Source organism: Aquila chrysaetos, chromosome 25 (genome assembly GCF_900496995.4).
Source record: "Aquila chrysaetos chrysaetos chromosome 25, bAquChr1.4, whole genome shotgun sequence".
In the NCBI taxonomy this organism is placed as follows: Eukaryota; Metazoa; Chordata; class Aves; order Accipitriformes; family Accipitridae; genus Aquila; species Aquila chrysaetos.
In genome coordinates this window covers 2,789,110-2,811,884 of record NC_044028.1, presented here as the reverse complement: position 1 = coordinate 2,811,884, position 22,775 = coordinate 2,789,110, and the positions used below count along the sequence as shown (strand labels likewise).

Sequence of the window (22,775 nt, the reverse complement as noted above, 5' to 3'; positions counted from 1 at the left end):
TGTCCATGAGGCTGGATGGACGCACCCAGCTGATAGGAGATACCAGGACCCTTCATCACACCTGCAAGCCTTCTCTGTAGCAAAGCTGCTCCTTCCTGGCAAGCTTCTGAAAAGCCTTCCCTGGGCTAGCCCACACAAAAAATAAGAAATAGAGAGGTAGGATGGCAAATGCATCCTTAGATGTCCACAGCATCTACATCTGAGCTCATCCTTGAAAGTCCCTTGCTAGTCTGTAGGAGAAAAAGGCATTTTTGGAGCGTGATTCATTGACCTATTTTAGACAGCTCCATAAGGACAAGATGAATCACCTTCTTGGGTGCCTACTTGTCTCCATTCATGGGGAGTTTGGATGACTAGTGCAGACAAAGGCATTCACACCGTAAACCACAAAAGGGAGGTGCAATGAGTGTTGCACATGGGGTCTCTCGGTGTCCCTGTGGCAGGGACAGGTTGGAGCAGCTGAAAGGTCTGCTGCAGCCCCAAAGTCTGCTGCAGCCCCATCTCACCTGCAAAAGGGAGTGCAAACAGCTTCCCTTGCGTTGTATGCCTACCTGTCTCCTCAGTCCAGGGGTGAGCTGGGATCTCCCTGTCTGCACCGCTGCCGTCGCAGGCACCTGCCACGTGTTTCGGTCTCTGCGTGCTCTTGCAACACGTCAGACATGTCAGGCTGTCCCTCCCCTCTCTTGCTGTTGCCAGGCTGCTCTCTGAGTGATGGTTCTGCCATGTGAATTTGCAAAACTGGGCTGGAAATTGAACGCAAACAGCTTTTCTGGTGAGTTCTTCTTGCTTGGTGCATCTGGCCAGGTTGGAGAGGTCATAAAAACAACTTTTCCTTGGGCATTTTGGCACTTCCAGCCCCCGCCAGCGAACAGAATGAAAGCAGAAGAGGTATTTATAAATAGAGCTGCACAAGAGCTCATATTAAGCTCCAGGTTTCCAAACTCCCTCCTCCAAGGTTGGGTTCAAGTCTTGTCTGAATGTTCGTATTAATCAAATGCCACTTGTACACATAACACCTACCACCTTCCACAGGAGAAATATGAATTCATTAGCAGGAAATGTTAATAACTGAGGGAGTATTGTTTTCTGCATTGAACAGTGACCAAACCAGAAAATAATGGGGATGTTATAATTTAGCCCTGGCACAAGGATTACAGCTTCAGCCCTCCTCATACCCATGAAGTCCTTCCTGCACAACCCCATTATCCATCCTTTTGCCCAGCAGGGTTCCTTTTACTTTTCCTTTTAAATAATAACCTTTGCAATATCTCTCCAGTTTGGCAGGTCAAGAAAGGTTTGTTACAACAGCTTTCTTACTGCAATAGCCTTGGCACAAGGAAAAACCAGGAAATTGGTTTTAGAGGCTGGTTTTGATGGACAACATGTCCTGGACACGGATTTGTTTACACAGTCAGTTGCTGGAGCTAAGCCGTTCTCCTATCGTTGCCGTTTCATGCAATAGTGTGCCAATCAGAGGAAGTAAAAGCACTTGCATTTTTTCTTTGTCAGAGGAACGCGTAGACATCAGAACCCGACTGCGGTACCCAACGCACGCAGCTCGGCACGGGGAAACACGCCTGCCCATGCGCTGGGAGGGGAAGGGTTTGCTCAGTGCCGCGGGCTGGGATACGTCAGGGCAGGAGGGAACGCTCCCTTTGCTCTGGCACGTGATGCCATCGGCGCCTGTGCCGAGCCGTGCACCCTGGGACACCCTGTTGGGTCTCGGACGGCGAGCACCAAGGGCTTGTGGGCTGCTCTGCCTCCTAACAGACCACTGGCCCTGGAGAAGCACTGGGACGATGCAGATTCACTTACAATGAAGTCATGGGGTTTCTTCCAGCAATGCAACGGGTTTCATTCTCAATGGCAAGGTTGTGAAGGCGGCAGAAGGTCAAGAAACCACCAAGCAAGGCCAACCCAAGTCCCAGTTGGAGGCTTCCAGCCATTGCAGAGGGTGAATCTGGCTTCAGAGCCGCATGTCGAGGACCAGCCTGTGCCCAGGCTCTTTGCCAGCAATCGCAGAGGGGAAAGCATTCCCCAGGCTTTAATTAGGGCAATTTTTTTCAAAGCTGGGCTCACTGCATGTACATAGCTGGCTTGCCTAAGCCAGCTCTACCTTTCCCCCTCCTGCGATGAGGTGGGCAGGGAGCTTCACATGAGCAAAAAAAATTTTATATGTCACAATGTCATGTTTGCAGGAGCTGCTAAAGCGCTGATGGGGTCGGTTCCATATGTGTTAGCAGGGAAATTGCTGCACCCGCCTCGGCCCTTGTGCTTCCACTACGTCCTAAAGCTGGTGGAAACCCTGGGTAACCAGCCCAAGAGTTAAACAGAATGAAGTAAAAATTGCCTCCCTTATTTGATGTGATTATAAAGCAAATATTGCACCCGTGAAGGAAATGGAAGTGACAAGTCCCTTTGCTGCACGATTTCAAGAAGTAACACTTAATACAGCACTGCCAACTGATGTGTTGTGTGAGGCTGCTCACAGGCATTAAGTTGGGAAATTGGTGGCAGTACATATTAGCTCAGTCATATTTCATTACATGGATTTTACCAGGATGGGGTTTTTCTCTCTGTCTTTCATTAGCAGGTCCCTGTGAAATGTGGCGGCAGATGATTAAGATGAGTTCTGTGCAGCTGAGCAGGACGGATCCACCCCAGGAGCACATGCCCAGGGATGCCCTCCCAAAGCAAGCAAAGATAAGGGAAAATTGGGCATTTCTGGGTGCTGTCTGTGAAGCAAAGCACACGAGAAATCACTCCCCTTCTAGTTTTTTTCTAGCAACATTTTTTCCTGAGAATGGTTAAAACTGGAAAGTTGTATGTTATCAACTTGTATCTCATTCATGCTGAGATTTTTTGACCAAAACCCTTTATTTTTTTCCTGTGGACAGCATTGGTTTTGGGGTTCTTTTTTTTTCCTTGTTTCCTTTGTTTTGCTGATGACATTTTCAAAATGTTTCTCTTTCTCAAACCTATTTACTTTGGCTCATCACCCAATCCTCTCCTCTCTTCTCATCCTTGCCAAAAAATCAGCTGGAAATATTAATTTCTCATTCTTCAGAGGTTTTCATGATACAGAGTTGAGAAAAAACTGGGGAAAAAAAAAAAAGAGCCAGATTCTTCCACCCTGCCTACTATTCCCTTCACAGTACCTCAGTCTGCAAATATTCCCATGAAATCCCATGGGATAATTATTGTGGCTAACACGAGAGAAAGTGGCCAAGTCAAGCCCATAAGGGATGGACCTGCATCCTGGTTCATGCCCATAATTATTCTGAAACAAGCCTTATTCCACTCTTCAAGCAAATTACACAAGCTTACCTGTGCTAACAGCTGATTACCAAGGAAAAGCTTTCACAGTTTGACCCTATGCAAATAATTGCATTAGAAAAAGACCTGTGTATGAGATTGATTTTTTCACTCTTTCCAGTAAAACTCTCTGCCCAGATATGTTTCACTGTGACTTTGGTCTAGATTTTTTTTAATATAAATAGTTGTTCTTAACTAGTGATGAAAGCTACAGTCCATTAGGATGATGGTTGGGTGAGTTCAGTATCTCTCAAAGGCTACTGATGCTGAAACCCTCAGTATGGGCAAGGGTGTAAAAAATCATCAGTGGTATTTTTCTGGCAGAAAGCCCAAGCAGCTTACAATAAAGACAAGATTTTAAAAAGCTTCTGAGTAAATCAATTTTCATTCTTTTTCAATGTTCCTGACTTAAGTAAAATGAAACTTAGTTTAGGCCACATCGATGATGCTGGGCTTAAAACATGCTTTGCAGCTGGGGTGGTTGCCCTGTGGCTCTGCTCTTCCTCCAGGTAAGCATCAAAGCCTCGGGCTAGAGGACCAGAGCCAGAAGTTGGCTGCTGAAATCAGTCCAAGACAGGGTCTGTGCTTGCACTGGGGAGTCGGAACATCTCATCACCCAGCCACGGAAACGGCTGTCCCAGCACCGGACAGTTTCTGCCTCATGAAAGCTCACCCATCGTATTAGAAATGCTTTGTGCAATAGCAGTAGCTGGACAAAAGGTGCCGATACTTGTGTGGCTGCATCCAGGTAACAGCCCTTATGAAAGCAGATACGTAAGTGTATATTCTCCGCTCAGACACGCAGCTGGGGTGTTCGTCAGACACCTTCTTGTACGTCAAAGCGCTCATTACAGGAATGACAGGAGGAGCGCAGATAGCACACGCCATGCGTCTGGTTTGCAGATACCTACTGCTGCTGGCCTCCTCGGCATCACACAGAGCTGCCCTCTCCACCTCTTCGAAAATCTTCTAATTAAAGCTAGGGGCAGCTAATAATAAGCTGATTTAGCAATTAGCATAACGTGAATAAGGGGAATGTGGGTGTCCTTATTCCAGAATGATCCCAGGCAAAGGGGAAAAAAATCCCAGCCTTAATTCCAGTAAGATTAATTTTACATTTTAATTAGAAAGACAAAGGGGAAAAAATGGAGCAAGCATGGGCTTTGTTAGTAGCTTATAAAACCATTTGGAAATTTGGCTTATAATGAATTTTGTCCTTTTTGTTGGCAGCAGCTATAGGGTTGCATTCAAAAGGAGAGAGTTCAATATCTTCTCAAGAGATACACACGAGTGCTGCGCTTCCAGCTGCCCATGGATGTATTTTTAAAAATAAAGTATTTGCCCTAGCAGAGATTGATTTCAGCAGCCTCACAGCAAGTCCAGGCAGGTGGTTTGTCCAGCTCTTCTGAGATACCGTGTAAAGCAAATTTTACAAACAGACGGGAAGGGAAATCCCTGGAAATCATGCAAGTATACCTTCAACAGCAAATACTTTGGGGGTAAGAGCAGGGTTTTTGGTTTGTGCTCTTGTCCAGGACTCAAGTGCTCATGGGCTATATGGCAGAAAGCAATAATCCTCGGAAAATGCATACTTCCCCACCACCTTGAATTGACTACTAACTTAACTGCTGGCCACAAAATAGCCAAACTGCCATTCCCAGAGGTCACCAAGGGCTCCTTGTCCCAGTTCCCACTGGTCACACAGTCTCCCAATGCCTTCACCAAATTCAGCTCTTGTCCCTCTTGAAGTGAATCCTTCACCTTCCTCTCTTTCCCTTTTCTCTTCCCTTCGCTTTCAGGACATCAGCAGGAGTGCCACCGGCAGAGGCAAGGCTCGGTCCTTTCACTGCTGCTGCCTGGATCCATCTCACGATCCAGGCTTGCAATTTCTTGTCTGCCTGAAGACTTCCAACGAGGCTCATTGCAGAGACGATCTTCAGGGATTTCTCTGCAATGTTCCAGTAAGTCTTTACTGACTATACGAAAACAGCAATTTTTCTGAAGATTATAACTTGGTAAAATATGAGATGATTTTCCCAGGGACAGCACAAAGCACATCCATGACATAAATGTCATCCTTTGCCAGACTCCAATAAAGAAAACGTAGTTTGCTTTATAGATTTGTCAGAATTTGGTTAACTTCTGAGGATAAACTCAAGTGGAAGAACTCATTAATTTCTAAAATACAATTTATTTTTTCTAAAGCAAGAGATTTATTTGGAGGGATAAGAACCTGACAAAGACTACCAGCTAGAAAGTATTGTTAATAACTCCTTCCTGTAAGTTGTTGCGAGTAACATAGATTAGAAGATTATTATTTAAGTTTTCAAGTATTAATTATACATGGTATACCTCTATTGAAATATATTTGTTCAATTACTGTTTCGACTCATTCCACTGCATTTTATAAAAATAATTCTTGCTCTTTTCACACAATTAAAGTCCTTTATGCTTTGCCATAGCTAAAGCTTGTGTGGGTGTTTTTTGTGATTTTTTTTTTTACTGCCATTTCAAGGCAAAGTTCAGCTCAGTTCCTTAATTTTAACTGCTGTTGCCTTCTTGTCAATGTGGTTAGTTAATGGGTAGGGAATCCCTGCTCCACTCAGGGAGTCCTGCAATTAATGTTGCAATGTCGAAAGGAGGTTGCCTATAGCAACCTTTTCATTTGCTTGAGTGCTTTTATGTGGGTTAACGATGAAGTATTGTCAAGGTGTATGTAGGATGCAAAAGCACTGTGTGTTACAGCGCAGCATAATTAAAAGTAATTTCTTCTTTCAGAAATGGCTACTAATATTGCATCTGAAGAAGAAAATAATGGTGAAGCTGCTTGGTGGATTCCTGACCTCCAGGCTCCTCCTCTTTTTTATTTATGTCAGTGCCTTACAAGGGGCTCCTCAGTAGCGGGCAACGTACCACTGATTAGTCTGAAGAAGTGATTTCAAAACCCTCTTGAACGGAAACCCTAGATAATAACCTGCAGAGTATCGTAACTATGATCAGCTCCCTGGAAATGTGCTCCACTCCTAAATATTTACGTTGATCAACCCAGCCCATCAGCTTGAACAAAAAAGAAAGGTCAAGAGCTCCTTCCTGAATGGAGCCAAGGAGGTGCCCAGGCTTTTTGGGCAGCTGTACCATTCACCGCCAAAGGGCTGAGCAGTAGCAGCCACGGGATGGGGAGCGGAGGTTTCTCCAGTTGTCCGGGCACAGTCTGGCTTGCTAAGCCGCGTCTTCACGCCAGAGCATTTGGTTTGCATAGCAGGGAACTGTGGAGGGGGGCTGCTCTTCTGGCTCAACATGCATCTTGCAATGGGGCAGGTGAGAGAAGGTCTGAGATATTTCATCTCTCTTCTGCTGCTGCTGGCGTTAAAATCACTACCAAGCGCCCAGGTAAGGGAAAGGGGCTTGGGCAAAGCCCTGCATTGCATGGTTGCTTTGCAGGAACCGTGACATTGAACGTGGTGTTAGTTGAGACTTCAGACAGTGGAAGGTATTTCCAATATGCAGAGTCTTCCTTCAGACTGTAAGTGAAACAAGAGCACTGAAGGGTGAATCTGGAAAAAAACCACTGTTGGCAGAACAAGTCCACAGCATTCGGATGCTGTGAAATCCATACAAATGAAGCATCCATGGAAGAAGTCCACACATGACTGCTTCCCCCTGCCTGCAAGGAACATAAAGGTAATTTTTCCTTTCAGTAAAATATACCTGCTTTGAAAAACTGATCTTCTTCTAATAAGCAAAACTCACAACGTCCTCTCTAGCAACCTTTGCACATAGCATTAATTAAACATGGCATCCTTTGACAATGCATCAAGCTGGCAGCAGGAGGCAAAATATGCATTGACAATGCCTGAAAAGGCCAACTGCGAACCCAGATTCCCAGTTGCCACGACTTCCAGCATCTTTTTTTTTTAATTTTTGAAGTTCTGCTGCAACATCACTTACAAAACAAACATGTGAAGAAAAAAAAAAGTTCCCCAAACCACCTGCGAATTTTCTAGTGGCATGAACAAGACATCAGTGACTGATTAGCCCTTGTTTAATCTAGCACAGGTTCAGTGGGTTGGAGGAGCAGCACGGCCATGAACTGATAACTGCCTGACAAGGACTTGCCTTCACCAGGGCGTGTGGGAGGGAAGAGAAACAGCTTCAGCTTCCCAGGGGAGGTGTAGCAGCACCACTGTGGCAGACACACAAGAGCATTAACTCACTTTTGCGGGATTCTCACCTGCAGCTTCACTCGTGATATTCCCTAAAGGTTGTTTTCCATGAGCAACACCATGTCCCAGCAGCCTGAACCACTTAGACCTTCCCAGCGGACCTGCGTGGTATCGCTCTGCTATTGCTTTCCCACTGAGAAAATGCCCTTCATCCTTATGGCTTTCCAGGAAAGAAAGAAATTATCTCTTCTCCCCATCTCCCCTGAGCAGGTCACTCATCTCCCATCTCAGAGAGGACCTTCCCAAAAGCCCCACCTGCATAAAAATCGTGGAGTTTATAGTTTCTCTCCAAAGGCTTTAGCTAAAACTGGCTGAAACCAATGGAAAACTCCCTCTATGTTGAAAACTGGAACTCAAAATGGGAGGCTGAATAAACAAAGATTCGCTGAGGTCTGGCCCTCTATCTTAATATACAGATGGGAAGCTGTTAATACCCTTCAACAAATGCATGCAGAAGTAAAGGACAAACTTCAGAAGTTAGTATCAATCAAATATTCATTCCATTAATAGATATGTGTTGCTAGCCACAGCATTGGCATTTAATAATATACTGTAACATACTGAAACCGAATGGCTGCCAAGCCCCATAACACATCTGAGCATGGTACCTACAGCACCACACACACTGGGAATACCGGAGGCTTGTAGAGGACTTTTTGGAAAACGCCGTGTCACACAGAATTTTGGTACCTTTTGCTTGGAAATTTGTAATTCCATACGCTACGCAGTGGTATTTTCACTATAGTAAAAACTTGTGCTATGAAACCTCAACCCCCCTAAACCCTGGCTGGAGTTGTGTTTAACGACTAATTCCAGTTCTATGCTGACAGCCTCTGGGGTGAGGTTTTGCTCAGTTCTGAATAAAACTGAAAACCCTTCCCATTTGGGGCAAACAACTAAAGAGGAGCAGAGGTCTGGCTGCCACCTGGTCTTTCTCCAAGCTTGGCTGCAGAGGGGAAAGCATCCCCCATAACCCGCACGGCCGGCAGCACCGAGCCCAGCTCAGCACCGAGCCCAGCTCAGCACCGAGCCCCGCTCCACAAGCAAGGAGATGAGCTGCGGGCAGCACACTGCGGTGCCCGAGAGGCACACAGCATCACCGGCCACACAATCCCATGCTGCCCGCCATCCCTCTGCCTGGTCCAGCCATTGGGAAGCAGTGGGACATCCACTGAGCATCACCAAAATAACGCCTGGGTGACACGGCAGTTCGTGCCTCCATCAATGATTCCATTGACTGACATGATGCAACGGTGGGTGATGTAAAATGCACCTGGAAAATAACAAACATGCTGGGTCCTCTTTGTTGACAGGCCCAAATCTTTTTTCTGCAGTAGTAATAATAATAATAATAATGATAATATAAAAATACTAACTGCCCAGCTTTATGGAAACCAAAATTAAATTGTTTCATAATCATTATAAACGTCAGCTACAAATAAAGATAAAAAAGGACCCATTGAAGCTAGAGGTTGTCAAATAAATACACCAAACCTTTTAAAGTACAGAGGCTCTTTGAGTCAGCAAACCTTTAAACACTGGTTGCCACGCAACGCCAGTAACATTAGATGATGAACAGCTCAGCAAGTGCACTGAATGTGGTAAATACAGGGTTTCAGTATTTATGTATCACTATTTATTAAGGCATTTCTTTATGCTGTTGACAGTCCCTGATAAAACAAGGAAAGGGATGCTATTAAAAATCAGATCTGTTCCTGCAAGGAAAGATTGACTGGGGCTGAACAGACATAGCATAAGCTATATGGTACAACATATGGTCCCTATAGGTCTTGAGGTTGCCAGAAAATGAGAAATTGTCCCAGCCAGCAGCCATCTGCCTGGAGTGAAATGTGTTTTCACAGGGTAAATAATTAAACCGAGATACATCTTTCACATCACAAAATGTAGAGGGTAGAGCCGCATAATTTTGCATAAAAATGACAAAAATCCTTGGCTGGGGCAGGAGGGGAAACATCAGGCTCCGTATCAGCAGGCAGGTAAGTGAATTTGGGGCAGGTGGTGCTTGTTTCACTTCAAACTTGCAATACTTTTCCAGCAGTGAAGCTTTTCTGGTTTTAGCGAGGTTACCTGCGGGGAGAAATAGGGCCCTTTTCATCTTTTAAAGGCATCCCTGAAGACAGCAGTTGCAGAAATGATGATTAGAGCACAATAAGGTAACGGTTTTTCCTGCCAAACTTACTTTCCCCTGTAGTCCCAGTTTTGGAAACTGTAATTTTCAGAAACTCAGCTTTTCACATGGAAATTCTCATTAATCTGTGGTAGATCTGTCAAGAAAAAGGCATCATTAGACTTTGCAAATTAGTAAAGATGTGAACATCCCAGGTTATAAGAGGTGGTGATAGTTCTGGGGAGTTCAAGCCCTCCTAAACCCAGGAAACAGTACCCCCAAAATGCAGCACTTTTGGGGTGTGTTGCCTGGGATTTTGTGCACTAGAGAAAAAAAAAAATCCATCCTTATTATGTGAGAAGGAAAATGAAGACAAGCTCTTAAAGACTTTGCTTTGATTATGAAGGAAATAATGGAAGGGATTGAAGGAGTTCTCATATGGAGTGAGCATATCTGCATTTGTAGAAAATCTGCACATACGGAGATAACAGCACAATTTTACATTTGAGAGGCGACAGCATTCTATAAATATTGAAATATGATGATGTTGAGCAACTTGTGCCTGGCAAGTCCCTGGTTTCTTCTCCCATTCGGCTTGTGCTAGATCCTCTCCCCTTGCCAGCCTGGGGATGCATTTCAGTCCCAGCCCGGGAGCGTCCAGCACTGGGAGCTCTGGGGCTCTCAGGTTCCTAATCCAGGAGCATTTCTTGTGCATCCCTCCTTCCCAGTCAAAAGGCATTTGGTAGAAGATCAGTTTGGTTTCATAAATTAGATGGCAGTTGCTTAAAGGGGGAAGAAAATATATTGTGTTTAAATAACCTGAGACACTCAATGCTGAGGGATCAATACATTAAAAAGGTGATAAAACGCGCACCAGTCTGGGTGGAGTGGGAGGATGTTACAACCTGTCTGTCCTTTGTGAAAGAGGGAAAAGCCGTGGGAAGCTGCAGAAGGACAACTAACCCGCAAATCATTTTGCCCACATGACTGTAGGCAAGCGGGTAGCTGGAGCCAGGGCTCTGACTCACATGTCTGGCCAAAAGCAGAATTAAATCACACCCAGATTTAGGTCAGGAGACTGTTACAGGGATGGGAGTAGATCCAGGTTAAAACGCAGATAAGAATTGAAGTTACGTGTTCCACGAAGCCATCACCTTACAAATGACAGCTTTGGGCTAGAGATATCAGTTCCACCAGTTCCTCCAGCTCTCGGGCACACAATCCAGCTGTCAGGACTCAGCACATGATGTTATTAGCTTTGTCAGAGCTGATGTAAGGTGCAGGGCCATCGAGACGGGTGTTAAGAGCCTGCGTAACTGCAACCACAGTTACAGAAACTCAGCTGGTGAGCAGCTTCCAACTACCCAGGGATTTTTGCAAAAGCAAAAACGCTGGCTGGTATGATGCAACTTAATGGACTATTTACACAAACAGGATTTTTTTTTTTTTTTTTTTTGCTATCTACCATATTCCGCTTGTTGGTGTTCTGCATGGGATTCCAGCAGATCTGAAATGCAAGAGGAAACTGGCACTAGGCTGGCATATTTTGATACGGCACAGTTGGTGGAACACGGGCTAAGTGTATTTGGCTGTTTCTGCCTATTAGTGCTTGCGGCTGGCTCATGGCATACTGATGAAAGCATTTCCAAGAGCTTTCATGTGTGCAGATGTGATAAGATGCTAATTTTTCAGAATTCCAACAGCTGGGTTTGCTGCACAAAGGAGCAAAAAGGAAACCAAATCACTTTTTGAAAAGTCAGGGGACTTCCAAGTGACACAGGTCAGGTCGAGCTCTGCAGCAGCTGAGCGGGAAGGCAGCAGGTTGGGCTCAGATGCTCGGTGATGTGCTCCCAACAAAACCCCTTTGAAAGGCGATTCAGGGGACCCCAGCTTTGCTCCTCTGCAGGTCACAGTGGCTTTTGGCTCTGAGAGTGTAGTGAGAAGTTGCAGGGCAGCCAGAAGCCAAGATAAAGGAGATGCTCTGCATTTCTCTTCCTTGATAAAAGGACTCCTGCGTAGAAAGCCTTTTATTTATGGCTTAGTTATTATGAACTCAGCTTTTCTCCCTTTAAATGCACTGGTTTCCAGAGCCACACAGCATGCGTCCCTCCCTGTGCAACCTGGGAGGGAGTTTCGCTTTATTACACCAGGCACATGCAGACCCCTACTACAACAGGGAATGATAAGGCAGCCTTAAATCACAGCAGAGGAAGCAGCTTTATTTCCAATTCACCGCTCAGTTATTAAGAGCTGCTTTCTCAATTTGTTTACTTTTCATCTCATGGCTGATGTATTTAAAGTCTACAGTTTCACCCCTATTTCTGCCTTTTCTTGTGAGGCCAACTCTTTTTATGCCCTCTTAAATCTTCTTTCAGGTTGTTGGAAACACCATTGCTGTTCACAGTCAAGACTATTCCCCAAAATATATATCACCAATATATTGCCTAGTTATATAATTACCCCATGGGACAAGTCATCTCCCTGTAAAATTTCCCTTCACTTCTGGCATTTCATTTCTCCCCCATCCATATACCTAGGCTACCCATACATTATTTTTCTTCAATTTTGACTATTCTGTTCTCTCACAGCAGTAATAACTCTCACCACAATTAAGACAACTAGGTCCAGTGTACCAACCAATCCATATTAACTGCCCTTTCTGGTTGGCTTCATCATGCAAAGTGCTCCTTATTCTGGAACGTCATTTGAATATCTCCTGGCAATTACTCAGCTGAATATCAATCTCAGCATCTTTCTGCATTTATGCGCCTGTCCAATGCTTTCTGCTAGCTTTATGTTGGTACATAGCATTGAAAAGCAACAACCAGCTTTCAGTATTGTTTCTTTAATTAGAGTAGGAAAACTTGAAAAGGTGCTAATACTTCAAAGGTTTCCAAAGTGCAAGTCTCTTCTTCAGGTGTTTATGTTCTCCCTTTCTTTACTGTTAAACCCTTTTTCATCCACTCTCCAAAACTCTAGAAGCAGAAGGATGCACCAACAGATGGTTGTTCAACAGCTAAAGGGAACTCTCATGCTTCCATTACTGGGAATAACCCAAGAAAGGCTGGTGGATGGACAGACAGACACACACAGGTAGAACACACTGTCCACCTACACCAAGCAGCAGCTCTGCCCTCATGGGGTCTCCTTCAGTGTCTCCCATCTCTCACTGTCTAGTAACCTACCTGCAGTGAGGATCTAGCAGACCTGTCCCGGACTAAGAGCTCAGGATAACACCGCTTGAATTAGGTGTCTCCAGACACACACAAGAGCTTTATTTCCCCCTTTCACTGGGATTAAAGAAAAGGGGGACGGACAGACAACACACCAAACAATTGCCAAAGATCAGAGCTCAATTGCCAAATATTAACCTTCAACCAGGCACCTCAATAGCAGAAAACAAGTTAACCCAAGCTCTTTAGCAACCCACCAGGTTGCTCTTACCTTTCTCCTCTGACATTGCCTCCTTGCTGCCAGTCCTCTCCCTCCTAACACAACCTGCCTAGAGCAGAGAGCTCATCCCAAACCTCCCTGCTGCAGCCCAGGGTGTTAATGGCTCCATCACACCGGGCTGGAGGTGAAGAAGGTGCTAATTACCATTCTTGCAGACTAAAGAAAGAGTAATTAAGCCTCTCTTTTTATAGGAGAAGGACCTGGAGACACTCAGAACTACTAACCATGGGCACCTGGTGAAGGCAGAATTAGGCAGGAGTATCCTGGGTCTGGTTACACATGGGTAAGTTGAAGGAAATATGGGAGAGTCACGGGTTGGCTAATTGGGAAAACTAGTTCAAGTATGTGACTTAACAGCTTAGGACATGCTTCATGATAACCCTGGAAATGGGTCTGAGAGAGCTTTCACCTGCTTGTTGAGGAAACAGGGGGGTATTGATGTTCTGGAGAAATATCCCACATTGCATCTCTAAGTATACCTGTTTTGTTTCATCTGCTTCTCCTGACTGAGGAAAAAAACAGAACCAGGCCCCAAGGACTTGCCGAGTGCTCAGGCTAAAGTGACAGTAATCCTGTCAATCCGTTTAAAAGGGGGATGCTGCCCTTTACTTCGCCCTCTGCAATAATCTTTGGCAAAGTAAGATGGTCTGAAAGAAGCAGGTGAAAGCTATGAAGAGGGGAAAGGCAATGGCAATGAGTGACACCTGCCCTGGAAAGTGCTGGCTTCTAAGCTGCAGGTTGGGCCATGCCCTTTGTGCCAAGGACAAACAGGAGCAGCAGCACTCCCAGCTCACCTAAGGGTGATGGGCTTGCCCCCTTCCAGCTAAAATATCCCCCATTTTGGGTGTGTATCCATAGCACGTTGCTCTGAATCCCCAGTGCCCAGGTTGAGCAAGGAAGGACTTTCTGATGGGGTGATGCAGCAGGACTGCAACCCCAGCAGCACGTTAGGGCTTTTGCTTTGCAGACGCAGCAAGGAGGGACAGAGGGATGCTGCACAACCCACAGACACAAAGCTTGCGTCCCTGCGTCCCCGGGGACAGGCTGGATGAGTGTTCTGCTCCGTGCCCTGCTTCAGCTTTGACTCTGGCCTCCTTTATAGCAAGAGAGGGGAAGGAAGAAACAGTCTGCTGTGCACAAAGGCTGGTAGGAGTGGGTCTTCTGCTCCCCAGGGCAAAAACATTGCCAAAAGCAGGGAAACAGCATGCTATATCAAAGTAACATGAGAGAAAGACAAGCGAGAAGAGTGCCTGGAGAAGTGCAGGGTGCTGCGATGGCAGCTGTCAGTTCAGGGGGGCCCGTTGCAGCGGTCCCCAATCCACATGCAGAGCCACAGCAGGAGCAGGCAGGTTAAATTTATGCAGATGCTTCCTGCCAATTAAGAGGCAGCGTGCTTGCAAAATGTGCAGATTTTACACTTGGAAGTCAAATGTAGTCAAGGGGATTCTCTTTTCATTGGGCATATAATGCATGTACATGAATCCTCTGGTGGGATATTTAAATGGTATTTTAAGAGAGTAGTTTTCCTTCAGCATCAAGTAAATGGCAAAGAACTGTCAGAGGAAGAAAGGAAATCTAAATCATTCATGCCACAGCGATGGTGATTTTCTGCAACACCAACATTATATGGTCCCTTTGTGTTAGGAATCCTTTTCCATCCTCAGATACTTGGGGCGATGGGGAGGAACTGGGTGGCAGGGGAGAGAAGAGGGGATTACAGGTGAGTAGCAACACAAGGGGAGGTCGGATCCAGAGACGCATGACAGATAACAGCATAACCAGAGAGTGGGAGAGACATCACCGAGGGAGACTCTGATGAGGTCAGCCTGGGAATCCTCATGCTGTAAGGAACAGCCGGCTGGTTTCTATAGAAACACCGAGACAGGATTTAACACATTAAATGGACAAGTTTTAATGCCGGTGTTTAATAAAAAAACCAAAAGAAATACAGTGAGGGAATCCTTATCACGTGCACCCCACAGTTTCCCTCCAGTGTGTCAGCAGTCTGCTCCAGCACCCTGGAAAATAATAGAAAATAATAAAAAAAACCCTTCAGAGATTACTCAAAACGATGTCTGTGGTTTCACTTGCTCTGTAACGTACATATTCTTAAAGAGTCAGCACACATTTTTCTGTATAATTTCACCACAGGATTCTTCTTTTTTCAGTCCTGGAGGTACTCACCCTTACCAGGCTGCTAAGAAAACCATCTGTGGCATCCATATTTGCACTTCAGACAAGATGATAAGATTGAAACTGCTTCTGAGCTGATGACATGTGAGCAGATGGGCCAACCTCGACCCGGTCATGGGGACCAGGTTGTCCCCTCAGGGAGGGACAGTCACCTCTGCAGGGAGCCTGGTCAGAAAAAAAGTCCTTTTTTTCCCACTGGCTCCTACCTAGGACAAGCTGTGCTGTTTCAGGAGGCAGCACCAGGTACTTTGGGGTACCAGGTAGGAACTAAGTGAACAGGCAATGCTATTGCAGTCCCCCATGTGGGGGCATATACCAGCACAGCAGGAAGGAGCAGCCCAAAAAACTGCCCCTCGATGGTTTATAACATCCCTGTTTCTGTTGACACAGATGTTCAGCCTGGCGCACTTCGTAAGCACTAAAGCAACTTAAAAGAAATACAGAGGGGTTTGTTTTGTTTTCCTTTAAAACCTAGTGAGAGAGCAGCTGCTCTGATGTAACTTGTCCTATCATCTTCCCCAAAGAAGTGCAAATTAGAGCTGAGAAGGTATGAAATGCAATCATCTTGCCTTAGCAATAGGAGGCTGCTTCAGCAAAAGGAGAACAGCTGCCCTCTTAAAAAGTGTCAGCGAAGTGAGCACTGCCAGAGCCCCGGAGCAGAGGCAGAGCTCGGCACAGCTCCCAGGGACAGGCGCTGGGCAAGGGGCACCCACTGGCCCACCCGTGTGTCCCCTCAGGGTCCCTGGCAGGACCCAGGTGGGACTAAATGCTGCCCGCCTGCCCCTTTTCTCCCCATCAGTTCTGGGCCAGCACGGAAAAGTTGCAGCCCCAAATTGCTGCTCACTGGACAGGGAGAAGAAATGGGAGCAGCCATCATCATCATCATCCCCAACACGCTCCCATCCAGCCCCTCAAAACGAAGGGGTTTGTGCATGCATCTACCCTGATCCATCTTGGGGGTTGAATCCCCTTGACAATAGGGCACATCAGCAGCGTTTGCTGATTTTGAAATGTTCTTGGACTGTGTTTGCTTTTGGGTAACCCTCACCAAACCATGCCATGATACCCTGCACCCTCACTGAGAGCTGGAGGAGGGAACCTCTCCCTTTGGCAACCACGGATAAAATAAAGACCTCAAAGTTTCTCAGGGCATTGCTGTTTTCTGCCTTGTTTCAGCAAAACTCTTCCCTTCCCACGACCCAGTGCAGATCCCACCCCAGACCCTCCAACACGCAGCATCAGCAGACGAGACCTTCTTGTTCCAGCTGCTCCCCCGAGCTCACAGTCGGTGTCACAGCTTTTGTGTGGCACCAAGGTCCCCCCCCCCGGTCACAGCACGCACGAGGGGCTGGAAAGAAGGACCAACTAGTCTGAACTTCAAAATGAAATTGCTTTCCAGCCACAGGCGAGGCCACTCGGAATCAATAAAAATAGGGCTAACTGGCTCTTTTGCAAGAATCATTTGCTAAATTACAGTATCTCTAGGATTCTCCAGGAAACACTCAAATCACGTAATGAACTGTCACCAGACAGCAAATCCCATTCACCGGGGAGTTTGCTGAACGTTACAAAAATCAACCCCAAGTGAACGCCTTTCTTGGAGGTCTTATCTCTGCAATGGAGCAAAGGAGGGGACCGGCGGGAGCTGCTTCTGCCACCTCAGCCCCGGCACGGTCCCACGGTGTGCGCGGGGCTGCGGCTCGGACCCTGGGAAAGATCAGTCTCAGGTTTGCTAATGAGCATGCCGGGCTCACTGCCGCCTTCCTCCGCTCTCTCTGAGGGTTGCAAAACCATTGCAGAGTCAATCACATAAACAAACAAGATTTTAGGTAGTGGTAAGAAAATAAAAAAAAGGTGGAGAGGAAAAAAAAAACCCTATCCTCCAGAATCATCTATGCAGCAGAAATCCCCAAATACATGATGGCAGGTAAACACGGGAGTGTGAAAGCTTTTCGAAGGAGGCATTCTTTTGCAGTACAGATGATCATAAGAGCAAAATAAATCATCTTTTTTTTTACCATAAAAATGTTTTACACCATTCAATTAAAGCCTCTGAGATAAAATAATTTCTCTTGGGTGTTTTCCTCTGCTCTTCCCTTTCTGTCGGAAGTCATTTCAATATTTTACTATCTTAGTAATAAAAAATACATAATGGCTTGCCAGGCAATATTATTTCAGCAGCTTGCTCACTATATGACAAAATTCAGAGCAGTCTTTTTCTTCACTTTACACTGGAGATAAAAACGTGTCCCCAGATGCCAAGGGGCTGTGATGGGAGTAGGTCATTTGCTTGGGGTTGCCACAAAGGCTCTGGGCAATCAGGGAGAGCCAAGCCAGATCTCTGTCCCTAAAGGCTGTGGGTAAGGCATTGCATAGCCACACTTCCATTTCTTCGCCAAAGTACACATGAAAAAAAGAAAAAGGGAGGTGAATCAACACTTCTCTAAATATTAATAAATCTGTGTTGCCCAATTGTATCCTTTAAAACACTATACGCTTAAGTGGTCCCAAGTGGAATGATGTATCTTTCCCCTAGTGTTAAGAAGAGCAATAAATCTACAATTACTTTATTACTCAGTCCTACTAAAAAATGCATTAAGCCCTTCTAGCAAATTCGAGTTTTATAAAACAATTACTTGATTCCAACATTAGAAAGAGTCTAAGTCAAATGAGATGTCGCTGGATACTTTTCAGACCTCACGTGTTTCATTTTGAAACTGATCCTCTATCATTGAGCTATGGTGTCACTAGAAAGGAATTCCTTAAGTTAAAAAGAGTAAGGTATGTCTAGGGTAAATATCAGGAAAAGGACTTACAGGGAACTGTAGGTCGACACAAGAAAGACTCACTTGTGTTTCAGGAATGTGTGTGTGAGTATGTATATGAACATATATATGCACACACATATATATAAAGAAAATTTATAAATACTTTTTTTGCACATCTTTTAAGAAAACTCCCTTCTGTTAGATGTCATTTTCCCTTCTTGTGCAAGAACAAAGGGATAAAAAGCCCCTTAGGAAACAAACATCCCGTTATGTCATGCAAAGACCCTATTAATAAAGGATGAACAAAGAGGAGAGCAGAAGATGCAGGAAACAGAAGCAGAGCTCTGAGCCTAATTAGACCGTTCTCCAAAATTTCTCAGGAGGCATTTACTGAGGCTGAGGAGGTAAATATTTTATAAGGGGAGCTCCCTTTCTCTTCATGCTTCTCCTTGTGCCCTCTCCTGAACTAATTACTTGCTTTGTAGAGGGAAACACTGCTAATTTTAGCCTTATGGGGCCCTGCGTGGAAAGCAAGGGATGTTCCCTGGATGACTGGGAAAAACATTTTGGCTCCCATCTGATAGCAGGGCCAGCTGTCGCTGGAAAAGGGATCTGTGCAACAACCTGGCAAACATGCCGTCCTGGTTACGTGGGGTGGCCCCACATCATGTGGCCAAGGACAGGGCTGGGGATGTGGCAGGAGCCGTCCCTGGCAGGTGGAAACAACCCAGTGCCCTCTGTTTGTGTCCTCCAGTTCCCCCTGCTCGTCTGCCGGGCCACCCTATCTCTCCCATGCACATAAATCACCCCTGTGCTATCCCACCCCATGCACAAAGGTTGGGAGAAGAACAGGCAGAGGAAGTAGCTACTGAGGAATTAAAATTGTTTAGATAGCACACAAAGAAATAAAGACAAAGAATAAGAGGGAAAGAGAGAAGGAGGAAGAAATACTCCAGCCTCCCAAATTAAAGTCACTTAGAAATCCTTCTGCTCTTTTCCCAAAAGGAAGGTTAAAAAACAATACAGAAGGCCTTTGCCGCTCTAATAGAAAACACCTGGAGCCAGCCAGGTTGCAAGGGCAGTGCCTGTACACGGGAACACGAGGTGTTGAGCATGGTTCGATGGGCAAGAGCACCGAGGAGCTCGGTCAGCTCTTTCCCTGACCTGTCCACTGCTAGTGAGAGGAAGAGAATGGGCTTATAAGCATCCAGCACAAAGACCTGGCTGTAAATTGGTATTTTGGCATGTTCCCCAATGCCTCAGCGTTCAGCAGCAGCTTCAAGACTAAGGCCAGGCTGGGGGAGCATGTGTGGGCTCCTACACGTGGCTGGAAAAAGCTTCTTCTCTGTAAGTAGTTGCCAAACAGGCTCCAGGGAGGGGAGCGGACCCAGAGACCCCACCAAGCCCCGTCTGCAACCAAAACACAGGGCTGGGGGAGACTGTGTAGATCTCAGTTTCTCCGCTGGAAGCTCAGACAAGCTTTTCCGTTTTCCCAGAAGGATGCGAGGAGTCGAACCAAGGGACCAGTTGAACCCTGCCCAGCAGTGGGAGTCTGGGGAAAAGCATAGACCAGTAGTGGTGGGTCCCTGGTACGTAACCCCGCATCCCGTACTGTGCACCTTGGGACCTCCCGTTCCCTCTCCCTGCTCTGCTCCCCACTCTTTTAAGGGCATGGCTGAAATTGGGCTGGCACAGCCCTGCTCACTGTTGTGCTCTCTCTGACAGCAGAAAGGAGGAAACCTCCGGAGGATCAGCACCCCCCTCTCTCCTGGTCTGTATCCCAAGGGAGGGAGGATGCTATGCACCGAGCAACTGCCTGAAGCACTGGGGTGAGACACCCGGTTAGCCTCACGGGGCTGCATGCCACTTGATAGGGAAACCTGCTTTATCCCTGCCTGCATGGCGGAGAGTGTATTTCAGTTCAACGGACTGGAGTTCACCTTCTCATTGTCTGTACTCTGCTTAATCCATTGCTTTTTAGGCTTCTCAGATATTTTACCTTCATTTGTTCTCTCTCATATTTCAGCACACAAAATCCCAGCCCCAGGGGTCCCATGGAGGTGGTGGCAGTCGTGTCGCACCTGGTTTTTGTCCCTTTGCCAGGGCAGGTGCTCCCCCCCTTAGCAACATGGCACCAAGGAAACGAACAACATAAAATCAGCAATTGCAAGAAGCACACATTTTCAGTGCATTGAAAAGGATTTTTTTTTTTTTCCTTTTTCCTTTGAAAAGTACTAAGAAAAGAAGGAACTGGGCCAACGAATTGACCGGTGTGTGCCTCCCCCACCTTTTGTGCAGGGATTTTTGCAGCAGTCCTGTCCTTCTAAAGCCCAGCTGATGCAAAGGACTCTCTGACTGAGATGTAACATTTCCCTCGACTCAGAAAATCCACACTGATCTTTTAACAGGATTTCCCATGGGTTGGCTATAATGTGGATTAAATAAAGTAAAAAAAAAAAAACCACCCAGCTTTTCCCTTTCAGCTATGGGCACTTGCTCAGTCCAGTGTGCTTTTATGCTAGGGAGGAGATTTGGAAGCTGTGAGGTTGCAAAGCAGAGAAATGGTTTGATCTGCAAATGCACACTGAATCCCTGTAAACTCCTGTAAGTTTACAGCACAGCTTTCCGCGCTAGACTGAAGAGCTGCCAGTGGAGGAGAAGGCATTGCACCTGACTGCAAAACACTTTCCACTGATAAACATATGCACAGATTATGAAGAGACGGCATCTTAGCAAGCCTCTTCATGCTCGTAGCATCTCCTTTTTACTGATTATGAATAATAACCAAGTACTAGTAGGGGGTGAGTTTTTCCCTACATCCTTATCCCCACTGGGTCTCCCCAGGGTTTCCATGCCCAGCTGCTGCTCACCTTGGTCTGGACTCCTGTTGGAGGTACTCCCCTTCTGCTGCTCCAGTAACACCATACAGGCAGACTTACAGCTTCAAGAGCTTTCAGCAAATGTGGCCTCTTCACTAAGCCCAGGGCCAACATGATGGGTCAGAACTGTGTGGCAGGGTTGGATTTTGGGGTGGGAGCAGCGCCCTGGATGAAGCCAGCCCTGTGGGACCCTGGGAGCCTGCGCCCTTGAGAAAGGCACAGGCACGCACCGAGAGACCATCCTACTGTACCATGCTCCCTGGGGACTCCTTATTCCCATCCAGCCCCTGCTGTGACAAAAGACATGGTCAGGGCAGGGAGGAGGGCAGCGTGGCCTTTTTCCCCTCTCGGAGCCCTGGCTCTGCTAGAGCCATGGGGCGCAGCAATGTCCTGATGCAGAGCTGGCCCCACCAAAAGCAACAGAGACAGCATGGCACTTGGCTCAAAGTCAGCAGCAGTGAGCCTGACACCTGGGTTGTTAAAAATCCTCTCGCTCCTGTCCCGAAGCCCACTCCAGACACCTTCGCTTTGCTGGTTTTTCCCCCCAAGAGCAGCACAACCAACTTTTGCCTTTACCCTCTGTGCATCAATAGCTAAAAAACACCCGACAGCAACAGCCAAACAACTCCCCAGAGCACTAATCCCTGCGTTACAATTACACTTCAGGCCGGATGAAAAATTCATCACTATAGCACAGCCACGCTCACTAATCTCCCCAAAAGCTTTTCTTGTCTCTGCCCCCTCTCTCCCCTCCCTCTGCATGGGTGTGTGAGAGAGACAGAAAGGAGGGCTAGGACTTCTCCAGTCATGTTCGTTTCCTTCCCTGTTCGAGACAACTAATGAGATCTGCGTGGGCGAATGTCTCCTGCACCGTGTCAGATCTACCCTCACATGGATCGACGCGTGTGACGGGAGCACCGTGGGGCGTGCGTGCGTGCGTGCCGGATGCGCTCACGCCAGGCTGGGGGCCACGCACACACAGCAGCCAATGCACAGCTGCGCTCTCCTCCCTTAAAGGTTAAATCAATCCATTATCCTCTTTATTAGGTTTTTGCATGTTGGAATAGCTGTGCAGAAGGGGAGGGGGTTGTCACTTCCCCTTCCTTGAGCTGTCAGAGGAATGAACTTGATAGGATTCAAGCTTTAACCCTCGCTCCCCCTCCCAGATCTCTACCAACATGCTGCCAGTCCTCTATCCTCCTCCACAAAAGCACCCTAAAAGGAGCAGCAGTGAAAAGCTTTTTGAATGCTTGAGCACTGTCGATACCAGGCTAGGAGGCTGGGAGCAAGTTATAGATTCACAGAAACCCACATCCAACGCTGATGTAAGCTACACATCGTTTCTTGCTGCTTTGCTCCCCCATAAAAGCTTTTTTTCTCAGTGCTCATCTGTTCTTCTTCCCCTGGGCAGGCTGGAGAGATTACCTCTGCACCACGTGAAACGAGCTGGGCAGGTCTCAGACCTTCCCATCACAGACACGCAGCAGGAACAAGCATCTGCCGAGGAGAGGAGGTGCTGGCACTCTAATAATGCTGAATTTATCATATCAAGCTCAGGAAGAGACAGACAGCTTTAACCCACTGAAAAAACAGATACCTGGTCCCACAGAAGAGAAATAAAGGCCGAGCCCCCTGGCTGTTCATTTCTATGCATACTTAAATCAATCACAGGCCCATATTTCTGGAGACAAGTGGATAGTTGCTTAGGGCTGATTGGTGTTTTTCTGTCATCATGATTTTGTTTTGATTTTCGAGCTGGAAATTCAGCCTCTGCAGAACACAAAATTTCCATAAGAATATTTAGACTTTTCCATCA

At 46.5% G+C, this 22,775-nt stretch overlaps 1 long non-coding RNA gene across 1 annotated transcript; it reads right to left on the bottom strand.

The window, feature by feature from the left end:
- Positions 1–15,028: 15,028 nt before the first annotated feature.
- On the bottom strand, positions 15,029–21,452 carry LOC115335901. The gene is made up of 2 exons (XR_003921575.1): positions 20,951–21,452; positions 15,029–15,137 (listed from the first exon to the last, which is right to left on the bottom strand). It is a non-coding gene; the product is annotated as an uncharacterized LOC115335901 (long non-coding RNA).
- Positions 21,453–22,775: the final 1,323 nt, after the last annotated feature.